This window comes from Periplaneta americana, chromosome 14 (assembly GCF_040183065.1).
Source record: "Periplaneta americana isolate PAMFEO1 chromosome 14, P.americana_PAMFEO1_priV1, whole genome shotgun sequence".
Lineage (NCBI taxonomy): Eukaryota > Metazoa > Arthropoda > Insecta > Blattodea > Blattidae > Periplaneta > Periplaneta americana.
This window is the reverse complement of record NC_091130.1, coordinates 67817118-67833574: the sequence shown is the minus strand read 5'-3', so window position 1 is coordinate 67833574 and position 16457 is coordinate 67817118. Positions and strand designations below refer to the sequence as shown.

General features: G+C 37.1%; 1 protein-coding gene across 1 annotated transcript in view; it reads left to right on the top strand.

Moving 5' to 3' along the window:
• Positions 1–308: 308 nt before the first annotated feature.
• LOC138713405 (tubulin polymerization-promoting protein homolog) overlaps positions 309–16457 on the top strand; it is a 149467-nt gene continuing 133318 nt past the window's right edge. Inside the window, exon 1 of the mRNA XM_069845488.1 lies at positions 309–626. The gene's annotated coding sequence lies outside the window, so the exon portion shown is untranslated. The remainder of the gene's footprint in view (positions 627–16457) is intronic.

The following is a 16457-nucleotide window of genomic DNA, read 5'->3' as shown; positions in this document are numbered from 1 at the left end:
GAGAGAGAGAGAGAGAGAGAGAGAGAGCCCTTTCCTTTGAGAAAAAAATAATAATCGCAGAGCTACATATAGAGGATAAATGCTGCCGTTTAATCCAGACTATACCGGTTGTCTAGTACGGAAATTCTGATTACACGCACAGCAGAGAAAAGTAAAATCATCACCCAAGATATCCATGTATCATTGTTGAGATTCCGACGGTCATATTATTATGTAACGCGCGCGTAAATAAGAATGGAGAGCCTGCGCAAAGCGACGGAGCTGTGGTACAAGGATTTGTATTTGTTGGGGGAGTGGCAAATGCGATCCCGTCACATATCCACGCACGGTGTTCACTCACACCTCCACAGCACAGTCCCAGCACCAGGCTGAAGGCTCGGGTCGCCGCAGCGCTAGGCTCACAGTTTCAAGCTCGGAAGCCGCGAAAAGTGTTGCGCGTTGTACATTCGCTCGCGTACGAGAGTTCAGTATGAGATACGCGTTACAGTAGAACGAAATAAGCAACATCACAGCGTTACCTTTTCTGTGTTTTGATTCTTTTGTCACATCTGAACTGTGATTACTCAATTTTTTTGGGAAGTGTTATTTTCATTTAAGTGACAGTTTAAAAGAAGAATTAACTCGAGGTAAGGCATATATTTAATTAACATTAAACCGATTTAATTAATTAATTGTTACGATTGAAAATTCATTATGGCTTGTTGAATTTCATTTTGATTGTCAGGTCCTCGAAACGCCTCCCTCATGTTTCTGTCTCTGTCTACATAAACGGCCCTTTTCTAGGGTCGATTGGATCGATGGTTGCGCGGCTGTATAGTCGCTGTGTACTATCTTCATGTTGCGCTCTCGACTGACTATAATGGGAAACGAAACGCTTTAAAATGAGATAGACTCTTCACAATTATGGTAGCCACTTGTGGCACGGGCACTGGTACACGACACGAACTTTGTCTAAAATAAAACTAATTTCCCAGTAATTTCTCTTGAAAAGACAAACTAGAAACAAAATGGACGACAGTTGATTGTATTGTTAACAGCAAATCACGTGTTTATTGAAATGAATGAAGAGAAAAGTGCGTTGTTGGTCCCGTATTAATAAACGTACTATCATTTCTCATGCCTACATTGAGAGACTAGGGTTTGAGTGCATACTGTTTATTAAGCCCTGCAATTTGATACGTAAGTAAATTAAGTAATTTAAAAATAGTTTTAAATAAAACACTTTATTCTTCAGTTTAAATGCCGCATAGACGAAGTTATAGAAAGAACGGAAGACCTCTCGTTTTAATATAATTTTACAAACAAAAAATTATAATAAAAAAAACTGTAGCACATTTCGAGGCGATGGTCATAATTTATACACATTAATGGTCACATTCAGTGGCAATTTCTTGTCTTGTTAATAAATTGTATTATAGGGCCTACTTGTTAATGTTGTTTATTTTTATACACGTTTTAACATCTGTGGTTATACCAGTAGGCCGTTTTCACTATTGTTGAGTTCCTACTTCTGTTGTGTTGTAACTGATTATATCGTCGTTGTTCCTGCAATACCTCCTATGTGACATTTATCGAGTTTCAGATTTTTGCTCTTTTAAATAACTTAAATAGTGATACAGCAATTAATAAAATCTCCTATATGTAATTATATTTCTTTCTTTCGAAAATGTAAGAATTCACAATCCCCTATGTACGGCTGCCAATAGGTTGAATAAATGTGTTTTTTCTTCCTACTGAAAAATTTAATATTTTGCACATAGGAGTTATTGCAGTAACAACGACGATTTATATCTGCAATGCTTGGGAAAAGTGGCATAAGTCAGTTTCCACAAATTTTTTTATTAACAACTTACGGAACATCTGCTCGTTTGGGAAAAGATACATAAGTATTTCTTCCATTAGAATAATTCATACAGAAGAAAATCAAATCGACATAAACCAGTGTGAAGGTAGTTTTTTTCCTTCTCCCGTAAAATTAACATTTTTGACTTGTGCCACTTTTCCCGAGCACTACAGATATTTTGATTAATGTTTATGATATTGTGATGAAACAGAACATGGAAATTTCCAATCCTGTATTTGCCTTTGTGACTGAAGGAAACGATGAAAAACCCCAGTCAGATTGGTCGGCCATGGGGTTTGAGCCCGGGACCTTCCGAATGTGAGTCTCAAACACTACCGCCTGAGCTAACTCGGTCACTATTTCTCTATTACTTTTTCCTCGCAGATGACATTGAATAATAATTGTATAGCGATCCGCGATATTCATCTTTCACGTAGTTGCATTGTATTTGAAGTGCACACAATACTGTAGTAGAAATGCAGAAATATAGCCTGCAACCTGTCGAAATATTCCTTATGTTAGTAAATACATTTATGAATTGTTTTAAATGTCACTATCGGTAGATTCATGGAAATTACATAAAATTCTCTTACTTTGAATGCAATTTTTATTGGCCAGCGGGAGGGACTTGAGTGAATATTAAGTTAAAGGGTACAGATATCCCTCATATATGCCTGAAGGTCTTAGGGGATGTGGAGGTAGAGCTCATGCATTCTTTGACCTCGGGACTAGAATGAGATGGTGTGGTCAGCACCACGCTCCGCCCGCCTTTTACCCCCTGGGGAGAAACCTGGTACTCAATTTGATAGACTGAGTGAACCTCGGGTCGTTCTGAAAATTTTGGCAACAAGAAAAATACCGCGACCACCTGTGATTGAATCTGGGACTTTCCAGTCCGTGACCAGTTTCTCTACCAACTGAACCCCAGGCCACCTGAGTGAATCTTAATTTACAAAATTTACCCATTAAATTAGTTAAATATGAAAATGTCTTTCATTGATTATAGTATTACATTATAGCCTATTAACTACTTAGTTGGAGGTTACAGTAATAGGAAGCTGACACACTCTACTGTATTAATAGTGTACAACAACAAAGAAAAGAGTTAGTAGTAAACAAAACTCAAAAGAAATCAAATCATACGGCAATACAACAATAAGCTGATATTTTAATTCTGTGATGGCAAGTGACTGTACACTGACAGCAGTGAAATGTGACTACAATAATGGGTAGCTCGTTATTAAAAATTAAGTTACGTGCATGAATAATTAAGTTGCATTAAAAGCAGACTTTCGCCTAAATAAAAGAAGGAAAATGTATAATAGTGTAAATACACAAACGTGCTGGAACAACAAAAATAAGAACTCAAGGACAGAAAGAAGGAGCCTAATCATTTTGCAGGTTAGCATAGTTGTGAAAACGTTACTCAAGATATTAGCAAAAATTAGGGCCTAGGTACTGTATGTTCAGTTGTCGAAACTTGATTTACGCGTTGAAATATAGATATTTTGGATCCTTGTCATCTTCTTTGTCACAATTTAGATCATTTGTCTGTTCTGACTTCAAAAGATTTTAATTTGGATCATTGTATAACTTAAATAATTCTAGTTAATATATTATATAATTAATTAATTGTAAATTTAAATTAATGTAATTGAATATGTTAACACCAGAATATTGTACGAAATGGAAACATAAAATATCTTGGAGCAACAGTAACAAATATAAAAGGAATTAAACGCAGAATAAATACGGGAAATGCATGTTATTATTCGGTTGAGGAGCTTTTGTCATCTAGTCTGCTTTCAAAAAATCTGAAAGCTAGAGTTTATAAAAGAGTTATATTACCGGTTGTTCTATACGGTTGTGAAACTTAGACTGTAACTTTGAGAGAGGAACAGAGATTAAGGGTATTTGAGAATAAGGTTCTTAGGAAAATATTGGAGCAAAGAGGGATGAAGTTACAGGAGAATGGAGAAAGCTACATAACACAAAACTGCACGCATTGTATTCTTCACCTGACATAATAGGAACATTAAATACAGACGTTTGAGATAGGCAGGGCGTGTGTCACGTGTGGGCGAATCCAGAAATGCATAGCCGGAGGGAAAAATACCTTTCGGGAGGCTGAGATGTAGATGGGAGGATAATATTAAAATGGATTTGATGGTGAAATATGATGATAGAGACTGGATTAATCTTGCACAGGATAGGGACCGATGGCGGGTTTATGTGAGGGCGGCAATGACCTGCAGGTTTCTTAAAAGCCATTTGTAAGTAAATATGTTAACAACTAGAATTATTGTTCTCTGCTGAGCATAAGCGTGCAGAGAGATTTGGGAAGGTGAGTAAATTTTATCTGTGATGGGAAATAAATAAATAAATAATGTAAGAGGTAGAGAAAAACTTTCATGAGAGGGAAATTTCTTCTCAACTCCATCCCTTCCTTTAATTTGAAGTCTGCTTTCGACAGTGAAGCCGTATAATGTATTAATTGCGATATTTTTCGGATATATATTTTATTTTTGTTCTACTCCCAATGTTTCAAGTCGTGTGACCTATTATCTTTTTCAATTTTACCGACCACAGTTTCGTACCCAGCTTGAATTCGGTGTAGCTCAGTGGTCAGAGCGCTTGGTACGTAGAACCAAGGACTCGGGTTCGATCCCCGGCGCCGGAGCGAATTTTTCTCCTCAAATATTAATTCGTGACTATATATTAGACTGTGCTAACAGTTGAAGTTGGCGCACCGCTGAATCGTACACATTTTCGTGTCTCGCTTTTTCTCAGATCTTCAACATAGACGCATTTAAATTTAAAAAATGCAACGAAAAGTAACTTTTTGAGTAATATAAGAATTAATTTCTATGAAATAAAAGGTAAAAGGTAAAGGTATCCCCGTAACATGCCATGAGGGCACTTGGGGGGGGCATGGAGGTAGAGCCCCATGCTTTCTATGACCTCGGCACTAGAATGAGGTGATGTGGTCGGCACCACGCTCTGACCGCCTTTTACCCCCAGGAAAGACCCGGTACTCAATTTTATAGGAGGCTGAGTGAACCTCGGGGCCGTTCTGAAAGTTTGGCGACGAGAAAAAATCCTGTCACCATCTGGGATCGAACCCCGGACCTTCCAGTCCGTAGCCAACTGAGCTTCTCGGCCGCCTTAATTTCTATGAAATAATTTGATTAATTTAATACTTCATTTCTGTACAAAGTGTTATTGGGACAGGCTAGCTAGTTGCCGATAGTAGGGCATGCTAATAAAATTGTAGTCATATCCACAAACTTAAGAAGAATTTTTATATAGAATTAAAATAACATATCGATTAAACCGTGATATTTTAATGTGAACAAAGTCCTGACATTTAGACACGGCCTCAAGGGAACAGCGGGGATATAGATTACTCCCAGAGGGGGAACTCCGCTCATAAAGCGGCATTAAAAGCAATAAATGGAGGACATACAACATCTTCCGCAGGTAAGGTACAGACATGAGTAAGCAATTTTTATATTGAAAAATTAGTTATTGCTGTTACTGCGAACATAAAATCATTCAAACTACACTTCATTTGTTGCTGTGTTACCAACAGACTATTCCAGCTTAAGCAAAATTTATGCGACATAATATGCCATAAATCCAAACAAATAAATGTAAGAACTTTTGTTCCAACAGCCTGATGCAAGGACAGATAAAATGCAAGTTTGAACTTATTTTTGAGATAGTTTTGTGTATTTCGGTTCGTAATTCAGTTGTTTTTGTTTTATTTAATGTTTCTTTATCATACATACATACCCGTATACTACTTTCAAAGGGTGTGCCCCTTGCCAGTTCCATCTGCGTGTTGACGATAATAGGCCACAATAAAGAATGACCCATTTCTCCCAAAGATCTTTGTTTTCGGATAAAATATGTTTATGGAAACTTTTTCTCTTGTTTTGGCCAATATTACCTGTTGTGAAAACATCATACTTTTATTAATTTAAACATTCGGCATCTTGTTCTACTAATTTCATGTACGGTCGGGTTAGGACGACCCTTTGCACGTCGGTCATACTGAGGCCTATTGTGCACCCCGAATTGTATGGGATGAATGATAATGAGGGTGTACCAGCCTACCGGCCGCATGTGACTCCTCACCCGCTCTAAGTTCATACCGCCAAGGTGACCAAGCAGGACAGAATCCATTCCAACGGCCCTTCCAAGGTGTCGAAGCTCCCTTAGAAGTGCCCTTAAGGAATGAATCCTGGCAGAGATATTGCGGAAGGCTGGGAACTGTTGCGGAGAAGGCGCCCCCTTTCGTAAGCGGATGAAGACATGCATCTTGACCTGAATATGTCTATTGAATGAGATGAAGAAGATGAATAATATGATATAAAATCTAATTCTTCTTCTACACAGGAGGGAAAATGAGCCGTGGCAATCAAAATTTCAACCCGGTATTTGCTTAGGTAACTGTGGAAAAGGGAAAATCACACTCAGGTTGGCCGGTCCAGGATTAACAGTGACAAATGAACAGAATTTTAATGCACTTTATAGGAAAAGGTCTATGTGCATGGTGTGTGTTTATGTATGTATGTATGTATGTATGTATGTATGTATGTATGTATGTATGTATGTATGTATGTATGTATGTATGTATGTATGAGAGCTTGAGAGAGAGAGAGAGAGAGAGAGAGGGTAGGGAGAGGGAGAGACTGACTTTATCCCATGAATGACTATTAATACTTTTTGCCTTAGATCACGAGATCCACAGTAACATAACAATGACTATTTTATGACTGATAATGAGTGGTAAAGTAAAAAGTACTATGAAAGAATCGGAAGTAACCCATGAAAATCTGCCCCGACACCTTTGATTCAATCACGAATTCATTGAGTTCTCCGGGAAAGCCGTCCGGAGTAAAGTAATAATAGACCAATCTGGTGTTTGCATGTCTAAGACAACGTGTTGTGAATATTGATTTCATACGCAAAGGAAATCTGAGCGTGCTTCCAAATGAAGCAGGTCTAGAAGCGTCCTCTTGAATTGCTAGGCTGGTTGAATCCATCGTCTGCAAGGCTTTGTGGACAGAAGTAGCAGGAGTCTCTGAAGTTGGTTGTCTTCTAACTTATCTCGTACTTGTCAACAGTAATGAAAGCACAGGGGACGTTTAATCGATCTCGCACGGCAAAACCAGGGCGATCATTATCTGCACTCCACGTGGATTCTACTGACATTTCTTGAAGTGGCTGTAACTTCACTTACATGCAGCCTGAGCAATATCATCAGTTGAGCTTAGAAATGCATGCAAAACGAATGTGCATTACAAGTGCGCAGTCACAATTTAATACAGAGCTGGCCACTATATACTGTAGGTTGGTTCCGGAGTTTTTCTACATTATAAGGTCATAATAATGCATATAAAATGAAGTGTATGAACAAAACAAACTTTTTCATGTGCAATTTAAGGAGGAACGAAATTGAAATTTCTGTAAAAACATTTATTTATTTTTTATTTTTTATTATTTGGTTTTATGATGATGTCTCGTAACCAGAATATTGTATGAAATGCAACTATAAAATTGGAAATTTATACTTCGAGCAACAGTAACAAATATAAATGACAATCGAGAGGAAATTAAACGCAGAATAAATATGGGAAATGCCTGTTATTATTCAGTTGAGAAGCTTTTATCATCCAGTCTGCTGTCAAAAAATCTGAAAGTTAGAATTTATAAAACAGTTATATTACCGGTTGTTCTGTATGGTTGTGAAACTTGAACTCTAACTTTGAGGAACAGAGATTAAGGGTGTTTGAGAATAAGATTCTTAGGAAAATATTTGGAGCTAAGAGGGATGAAGTTACCGGAGAATGGAGAAAATTACACAACTCAAAACTGCACGCACTGTATTCTTCACCTAACATAATTAGGAACATTAAACCCAGACGTTTGAGATGGGCAGGACATGTAGCATGTATGAGCGAATTCAGAAATGCATATAGAGCGTTAGTTTGGAGACCGGAGGGAAATAGACCTCTGGGGAGGCTGAGACGTAGATGGGAGGATAATATTAAAATGGATTTGAGGGAGGTGGGATATGATGATGGAGACTTGTTTAATCTTGCACAGGATAGGGACGGGCTTGTGTAAGGGCGGCAACGAACCTCCGGGTTCCTTAAAAGCCATAAGTACTGTTCTCCAACCAGGAGATTAACCGTGAAAGGAATGTGCTTACTATTGCGTCATCTATTGGAGCGAAGTAGATAGACAATATTACCGTTGTAACGTCAGTTTAAAAAACATGCTCTCTCCTGCATGTGTTATTTCCTGTATGGAGGGATTAAAAGACCAGGAGATTAAAAGTGATGTAATTTTGTAACTAGGGTAGTATAAATATGTGTATATCAGTGTTATCGTTGTGTTTTGAGAGTTAGCCAATGGAGATGCGTGTACCCACGTGTGTGACCTTATGCCATCTCATGACAACATTCATTCACAGCATTATCCCACTGCGTCTCATTCCCCTGAGACTTTCTCCTGGTTGGAGTACAGTAAGTAAGTATTACTTGGTTTTCCCTCTTTGAAATGGTGTATGACATATGACTGTTGTCGTTCAGTCAACTGTCCGAAGACAGGCTAGAACCTCGTAAGTGACATCAATAAGGCACATACTGGCTGAAAGGGTATAACTGCATTAATTTTAAGAACAGAATCTTTAGTTGTACTTACTTACTTAATAGCTTTTAAGGAACCCGTAGGTTCATTGCCGCCCTCACATAAGCCCGCCATTGGTCCCTATCCTGAGCAACCAGTCTCTACCATCATATCCTACCTCCCTAAAATCCATTTTAATATTATCTTCCCATCTGCGTCTCGGCCTCCCCAAAGGTCTTTTTCCCTCCGGCCTCCCAACTAACACTCAATATGCATTTCTGGATTCGCCCATACGTGCTACATGTCCTGCCCATCTCAAACGTCTGGATTTTATGTTCCTAATTATGTCAGGTGAAGTATACAAAAATAAAAATTGGAGATCAATTTAAATATAATAAAATAATAAATACTTTTCAATAATAAAAATAATAATAATAAAATAATAATAAAAATAATAAAAATAGTACTTTTTCAGATTTTCGATAGCAATTTCAACTTCAGACAGTGTGGGTTCCGGTATAAATAGCTCAGCAGTTTGAATTTGTTTCTACCTCATTCAGTTTTTCCTTCAAGTAATCTCTCTAATCTTTAGTTGTGACCAAAAAGTTGAATATCATTTTGGTATTTGAATAACGGTTTATTCGAAAGAAATAATAATTTGTGACTGAAGTTTGAATCCCATTTATGGTAAAACTATTGGATATTAAGACGTATGAGTGATAAGATGACAGACGACTTTGATATATGGATCATATGCGGAGACAAAGAGGAAGATAGAAAATAGGAAAGACTGGAGAATGCTGGGCTTGCAGTGAAAGACCTGCCCTTGGGCAGAACACTATAAATGAATGAATGAATGAATGAAATGGTAAGATATCAACTCGAAGAACAAGCCGAAAAAAATATGCCTTTGTCATATCTTCTGAAAACGCTTCATTTGTGTAATAACTAGAGCCAGGATTCGTATGTAATAAAAGCTAATATTTTTAGTCAGTATAGAGTATGAAGATGCAAGTCATGTTCCCCACTCCTTATACTTGCCATTTTTGTCATTCAGTACTTCCATTAGTTAGCGCTAAGGGTCTTTAATCCTCTTAACCACCACTTACAAAACAGCGGGGGTTTAAAAGTTACATTGTCTAGTCCTTGCGACTTTTTTTGCATTTCGAGTCTTGTCAACCAGGCTTAAAACCTTCTTAACCGGCATCACATGGACTCAACTATACTAGGCGTCATTCTTAACTCTTACTACATATAAATCCTAGCTCTAGTAATAACGTACAATTACATCATTCCGTCATCATTTCTCCATTTCGTCATCATTCCATAGCATTCCCCGATCGCCGGCTGGCGACGAACGGAGGGGCTGGCCTAGATTAGATTAGATTAGATTAGATTTATTTATTTAACCTGGTAGAGATAAGGCCGTCAGGCCTTCTCTGCCCCTCTACCAGGGGATTACAACTATAACATGAACAATAAGATTACAATTAATATTAAATTTACAATTACAATTACAATAAAAATTAAATAAGAATACCTGATTAATGAAAGCTAGACATTTTATCATAGAAGTTAAGAACAAAGAATATTTTTGTATTTACTAAATTACAAATTAAACCTACAATAACAAAATTCTATAGTGATGAAATTACCGGATATTGAGATATTTTGTGGTAGATTAAAAGAACTATTTACAAGAAACCATGTCTGAACGAGTCTCAATTACTGACCAAGTGCCTAGTAAGTTTGCGTTTGAATTGAATTTTATTTCGACAGTCCCTGATGCTAGCAGGTAGCGAGTTCCAGAGTCTTGGCAGGGCTATTGTGAAAGAGGATGAGTATGAAGAGGTGCGATGGGATGGTATTGTTAGTATTGTTTCATGGCGAGAGCGTGTGTTCAGAGGGGATGAGGGGGGTTGCCTGCTCGACACCTGAGTACACAGCGAACATTAGTGTAGTCAGCCAGTGTGGGTTTGGGAATGCGCCTAGCTTGAGGGTTAGCGCAATAGACTGTAACATCGCAGTGTTGGACAATAGTGCACCCCTCCCGTAAATTCAATTCAATTTAACGTACAAAATGAACTGATTTAAATTTCTGTCACACTGTAAATGTGTTTTTAATCAATTAATTTTGTATGTTATTACCACAAATGAAGCGTTTTTGAAGAAATGACAAAATAATGATTTTTCTTTTTCGACTTGTTCTTCGGGTTAATATCTTACCATTCATATGTCTCAATTCCCAATAGTTTTGCCATAAATGGGATTCACACTTCAGACACAAATTATTTTTCTCGGCTAAACCGTTATTCAAATAACAATATTACATTTGACTTTTTGGTTATTTACAACCTAAAAATTCTGTTCTTAAAATTAATGCAGTTATACCCCTTTCATTCTGTGTATTCATATTGAATTAATTTTAATTTTTAGATTTTCTGAAAAGGGTGTAGGCCTGCAAGTTTTAATTTTGAGTCTCATTCTTCGTACATTTACGGATTTTGAGCGGAAAATTATAGACTTTATGTTTCAAATTTACTATTTGATTTTTCCTCTTTAAAATGGTATCTTATATGATTGTACTAACCACAGTCTAGTATATACAGTCACGAAGCTTGTTGTGAGGGTGCTAGGAACAATAGACTGTGCCGATACTATTTCGCATTGTCTGTAATGAGGCGATAGTAGCGATCATAGTGGTTAGCAACTATCTATGGATGCATATTTACTACGTATTGAGCTTCGTGACTGTGTATACTAGACTGTGGTACTAACCACGTTAACTTTTCACTCTTCTGTCTGTTTAACACTTTTCCTTTTTCTTGTTCGTGGTTATGTTGGAAACTGTCGATTATCGTGTTTTTTGATCAAGCTTTATGTAACACTTGCACGTTCTTTTGCAGGAGGCACATCTCTGAACTTCACCATTCAAATCCTTCTGAAACCGGAATTTGTAGCCGTCCACTATAAAAAGGGACCTACCTTTCTCACTCTTCATCATATCGATAGTTTTACTCGACCGAGGCCAGTGGAGTCCTGCAGCCTGGAGCGCCACTTATACTGCTCCTGCGTTCGTATAGCGTCATCGCTATAGTCCACATTACGCCCGTAGCTCCACTCGCCTCGGTCGAGTAATACCTTTTACTGAACCACTACGGTCTCAAAGCAAGGCCTGTAACAAACAAACAAATAAATGCCAGAGACCAGCTCAGTGATCTTACTGAGCAGGTAGAAGGGACGCAACTAACCGTCCCCTAGTAGGTGATTGGCTCAATTAGGACGCAACTAACCGCCATTCCAATTTAGTTATGATTACTTTTTGAAAATAACATTACGTAGACTAGCCGCCGGGTACTGATGGATTGTCATAGACGTTGGTATGTGAATGCACAATTGACAATTTTCATGTTACGGATTCATTTTTTGTGTTATGGAATTTAATGAACTATGGAATATTTTTTGGCAAATAATCGGACATTTTCTAACTTGGTGACATTTGCGTCACCGAAAAATCGATGATCTTTCAACCTAATGTATGACGTCCAAAAATGAAGATGGTTAAGTGTGACCTGCTGTCACAATTGTGTATATGCTTAAACCGATGACATTGCCACTGTAGACTTTGCTGCAGTTCTTGTTATTTTCATGGTGACGTGAAGCTTCCGTGATGAACGTTTCTGCATCGTCGATTTAAACAGGGGTCCACGTCTGCCAGAAGACATGTTCGTGTTCGTGTCCTGTTCATCAAGCTAAAGTAATGAACTTCGCAGGGCAAAACTAAGACGATAGCTATTTGCATTCACTTCATAAGGCTTTTACGTGATGGCGAAATTACGCTCATCCCATCTATTACACGTATTATACAGGATGAAACGTACGTAATGTCATTTTCAGGGGTTATTCTTTGAGATATTTAAAGAAAAAAGTTTAATACAATTTTGCTCGCTTTTGCTTCTTTTTCGAGACAAAAAATTTTTACATCAAACATTTCGTAGCGTGTTTTGGGAAAGCCGTTGATTTAATTCCCTTTATGCCCAGTCAATTTAAGACAGCAGTGTATTATGATAATAAATTATTGAAATAATTTAAATTTTGTCCTTTAAATGTGCAAAAATTTGATCCGAACAAGTGTAACTTTTTGTTTTGCAAAGGAATTTTACAATGCTACATTTGTTCGAATCGAATTCTGCACTTCAAAGGATAAAACTAAAATTCTTTCAATAATATTTATTATCATAATCCACTGCTTCGTTAAGGTTACTGAGCATATTGGGAATTAAATGAATTGCTTTCCCAAAATACGCTATGAAATATTGCATGTGAAACAATTTTTATCTCGAAAAGGAAACAAAAACGAGCGAAATTGTATTAAACATTTTGTTCAAAATGTCTTAAATGTCTTAAACGAAAGACATTACTTACGGTTCACTCTGTATATTACGTGAGATGTCATAAACTCTTCCACAGCAATTTCTCATACATTGGTACACACTAATGTCGTGCATTACAGGCGCTATGTTCGGTTCAAGTTTGTCGAGTACTGCGAAGTTCGATATTCGCCGATGTTCGCAACGCAGAACGAGGCATGTTATAAAATATTTCTGTTCTTCACTCATGTTTTAAGCCCTTAAGAATTTTAGCACATATCTCGCGATTAGTTTTTCATATGAAATAAGACGAAGTTTTTAATGTCTTGGTTGCCTCTCTCATGTTCTAACATTGCAAGACACTAGTAGACATCCGATCTTTACAACTTTCTTGTAAGCATTTAAAATTCTTGTAATGTTCCCCCATCCAAATAGGGTGCCCATACGTCCCGATTAATCGGGATTGTCTTGTTTTGAGGGTATAAAATCAATTTGTCTCGATTTTTAATAGCAACTTGTAAAAACGTTTATAAGTATACTATAGGTATCGTTGCAATGATGAATTTAAGCTGAACAATAAATAATAATTTTCCAGATCGGTTTGATGCGTCACATACCTTCACAATGGATGAATGAGCGAAGCCAGGAGTTTTAATTGTGTTTTTCGCACTTCTTTCAGCTTCAGGAAGTTTAGCTGCATTGACTTCATAGTTACTTATTAGATAAATCTGATTTATTGAACGCAATAGTGACTTCAAATAAATATTACTGGAATAATGGAATAATAAACTTAAGTAAATCCCTTTCATGACATACTGTCACAAATTTTTGGTCATTGCATTACGCAGCCATGGGGAGTGGGGGAGGATTAATGGAGCTAAAGCCCCCAGATGAAAGTGCTTTTATTTTTTCTGTAATGGCTAGTATTGACTGGAGTACAACCAGTGATAACGACGTTTAAAGCAGTGCTTCCCAATCTGTAGTCAGGGGATTGTCTGGGGTTCCGGGGAACCAAGGTGTGTTTTCAAACTTTATTTTAATTAAGCTGAATTATCATATTCCCTGTTTTCTCTCAAATTGATTGATTCCTTATCTCAGATTATTCAGACAGACTTTAAAAGGAATTATATAGGGTGTAAGGGGTATAAGTGCCATTATTTTAACTGATAATTGTTCGTGCCATAAAAAAGAAAAAATGTCCTCACAATTTTTTTCTAATTGCAATATTTAACTAATTATTGAAGTTAACAATATTAGATGTTTGGCAACGTTGCTGGATGGGGAGGCGGGAGTTTACAATTACACAGTACAGCTCAAGTGGATACAGACATACTGGCACAAAACAGATGCTCTGTTCTAATGCAGGGGCTGACCGTTGTTTACATAAACGAACAGCAAATACAAACTTTCAAACTCATTGATAGAACTCTATGGTAAATTTCCATTTATTTAACAATATTGGCAATATTGGTCCATTTTTTAATGTGCATATAAAAACTAAACAATAATAATTTACTGCACTAAATCACACGAACTTTTTTTAAATGCTTCCATAAAGCAGTACCATTTTTAAAGAAATTTCTGTTTGTGTGATTTCCGAAACGAGGTAAGAGACTCCTAGTTTCTAATAATCATTGAGAAACCGTTATAAAAGTTCGCCGATTAGGTAATCTTCATTGCGGAAAACATTGACGGTACATCTTCTTGCCTCACTTGAATTAATAACTTATATTCCTAAACTTTGAATGACATTGTAAGTTGTTTATCGATATCGAATACCGAACTGTCATCCTCTCGACAGTAGACCTATGAACAGGGAGCTTGAACTCAGCTGACATATACTGTAGATACGTCTGTGCAGAGTACTGCCTGCTGAACACGTTGCCACGTCTCTCACCTCAGAATATTAAATTTAAGCATGCAACTTTATTTAATTTCACGAAAACGTAATAGAACACACAAATATTTATTTAAACTAATATTAACTCTTTGCTAGATATACCTACTGATGTAACTGTTTTCGTAATTTTACTAACGATATAAGCAGTATAACGCGAATAAAATAAGAGAAGAAATATTATTTCTGGGAAAACTATCAAGTTTTGACCCTATGTTGTACGGACATTTTTTGATCCTGTAGACCGTCCCCGACGACTGTGAAAAGAACGACACTTATATCCCTTACACTCTGTATCTCCTGAGGGACTTTCCTTGGCTTATAACTTTTGCCTATCTACTTGATACGTTTAGTTTTTTAATTCACTAAATTTCAGTCTTCAGGGTTGAACTTTAAGTGTTCACCATTCAGGACAAGAATGAAACAAAGGTAAAGAAATTAAACTTTGTGGTCTCGGTTAAATTTTTCACCGAATATTCCATTCATTTTCCACTCTGTGGCTTTCTAGAAGAAGTAAACTTATTGTTGAGCTGGACTTGCGTCTTCAGAGTATCTACAGTTATGCCATACTTCGCAAAACTGGTAGCTTTAAGGTAACATCAACCATTCCAGTAAGTCTACAAAACTGGTTTCATTTTTCACAACAAAGACGTAGTATAACGTAAAGTAACTTTGCATTTATGTATTTTCAGATTATATTCAAAACTGAAACTAAAATCGTATATCGCTATGGATTTGTTGAGGATTCTCTTAATTCACTACAGTATCCAAATATTTAATGATTAGGCCTATAACGTATCATGGGCCTAACTTATGCAAAACAATTTAGTGGGTCTGTGTCATTCGAAAGGTTGGGAACCACCGGTTTAAAGCATTTCACACAAAATGTTTGAAAATAATTTATTATTTAAAAGTTCATTATTGTTTGTATTCATAACTAGTTTATAGTCGTAATGGCAGGGATGAGGACGAAATCAAAGGATTCGACGTTTAAAGATCTATAGATAGATTGATGTTTGGATCGATAGATGAGTGGTGATAGTATTTTATTTAACGATCATTTCAGTTGCATTTCGAAATTCAACGTGAGAGAGACATGGTTGACAAATTTTTCCTAGTTCCCTATATTATGTTTATTCTATGTGCCGTAAATCTACTACACAGTATACATAACTTTACTTCCTTCCCTAAGGAAGTTATGCTAAGGATTTTATCACTTTTGAAAATTCATCGCCCTTAGTCGGGTCTGAACCCACGAACGTTGGCTCCAGTGGCCAGCAAGATAACCGCTAGACCTCCAGGCATGATCTCTGCATAATGAAACCCTGTCCCTGATAGAGGGATTCAAACAAAATTTGATGACTATCCACGTTAAATTTCGGCGCTGAAGTTAAAAGAGCCAGTAAATAAAATTATACTACGTCGGTATTAAGGGAAAAACATTCTAAACCTGGACTTTCCCACTCAGTTAAATAAAATTAAAGTGTCCAGTATTTTTTACTTGGTTGTTTTAACGACGCTGAATCAACTACGAGATTGATTGGTGATAGCGAAATGATACTTGAGATGAGACCGAGAATTCGTCATAGATTACATGACATTTGGCTTACGATTGGGAAACACCTTCGGAAAAGATCGAACCCGCGCCCTAGCGCAACTTCGAATCGGCAGGCAAGCGCCTTTGCCGATTGAGTCGCGCCGGTGGCTT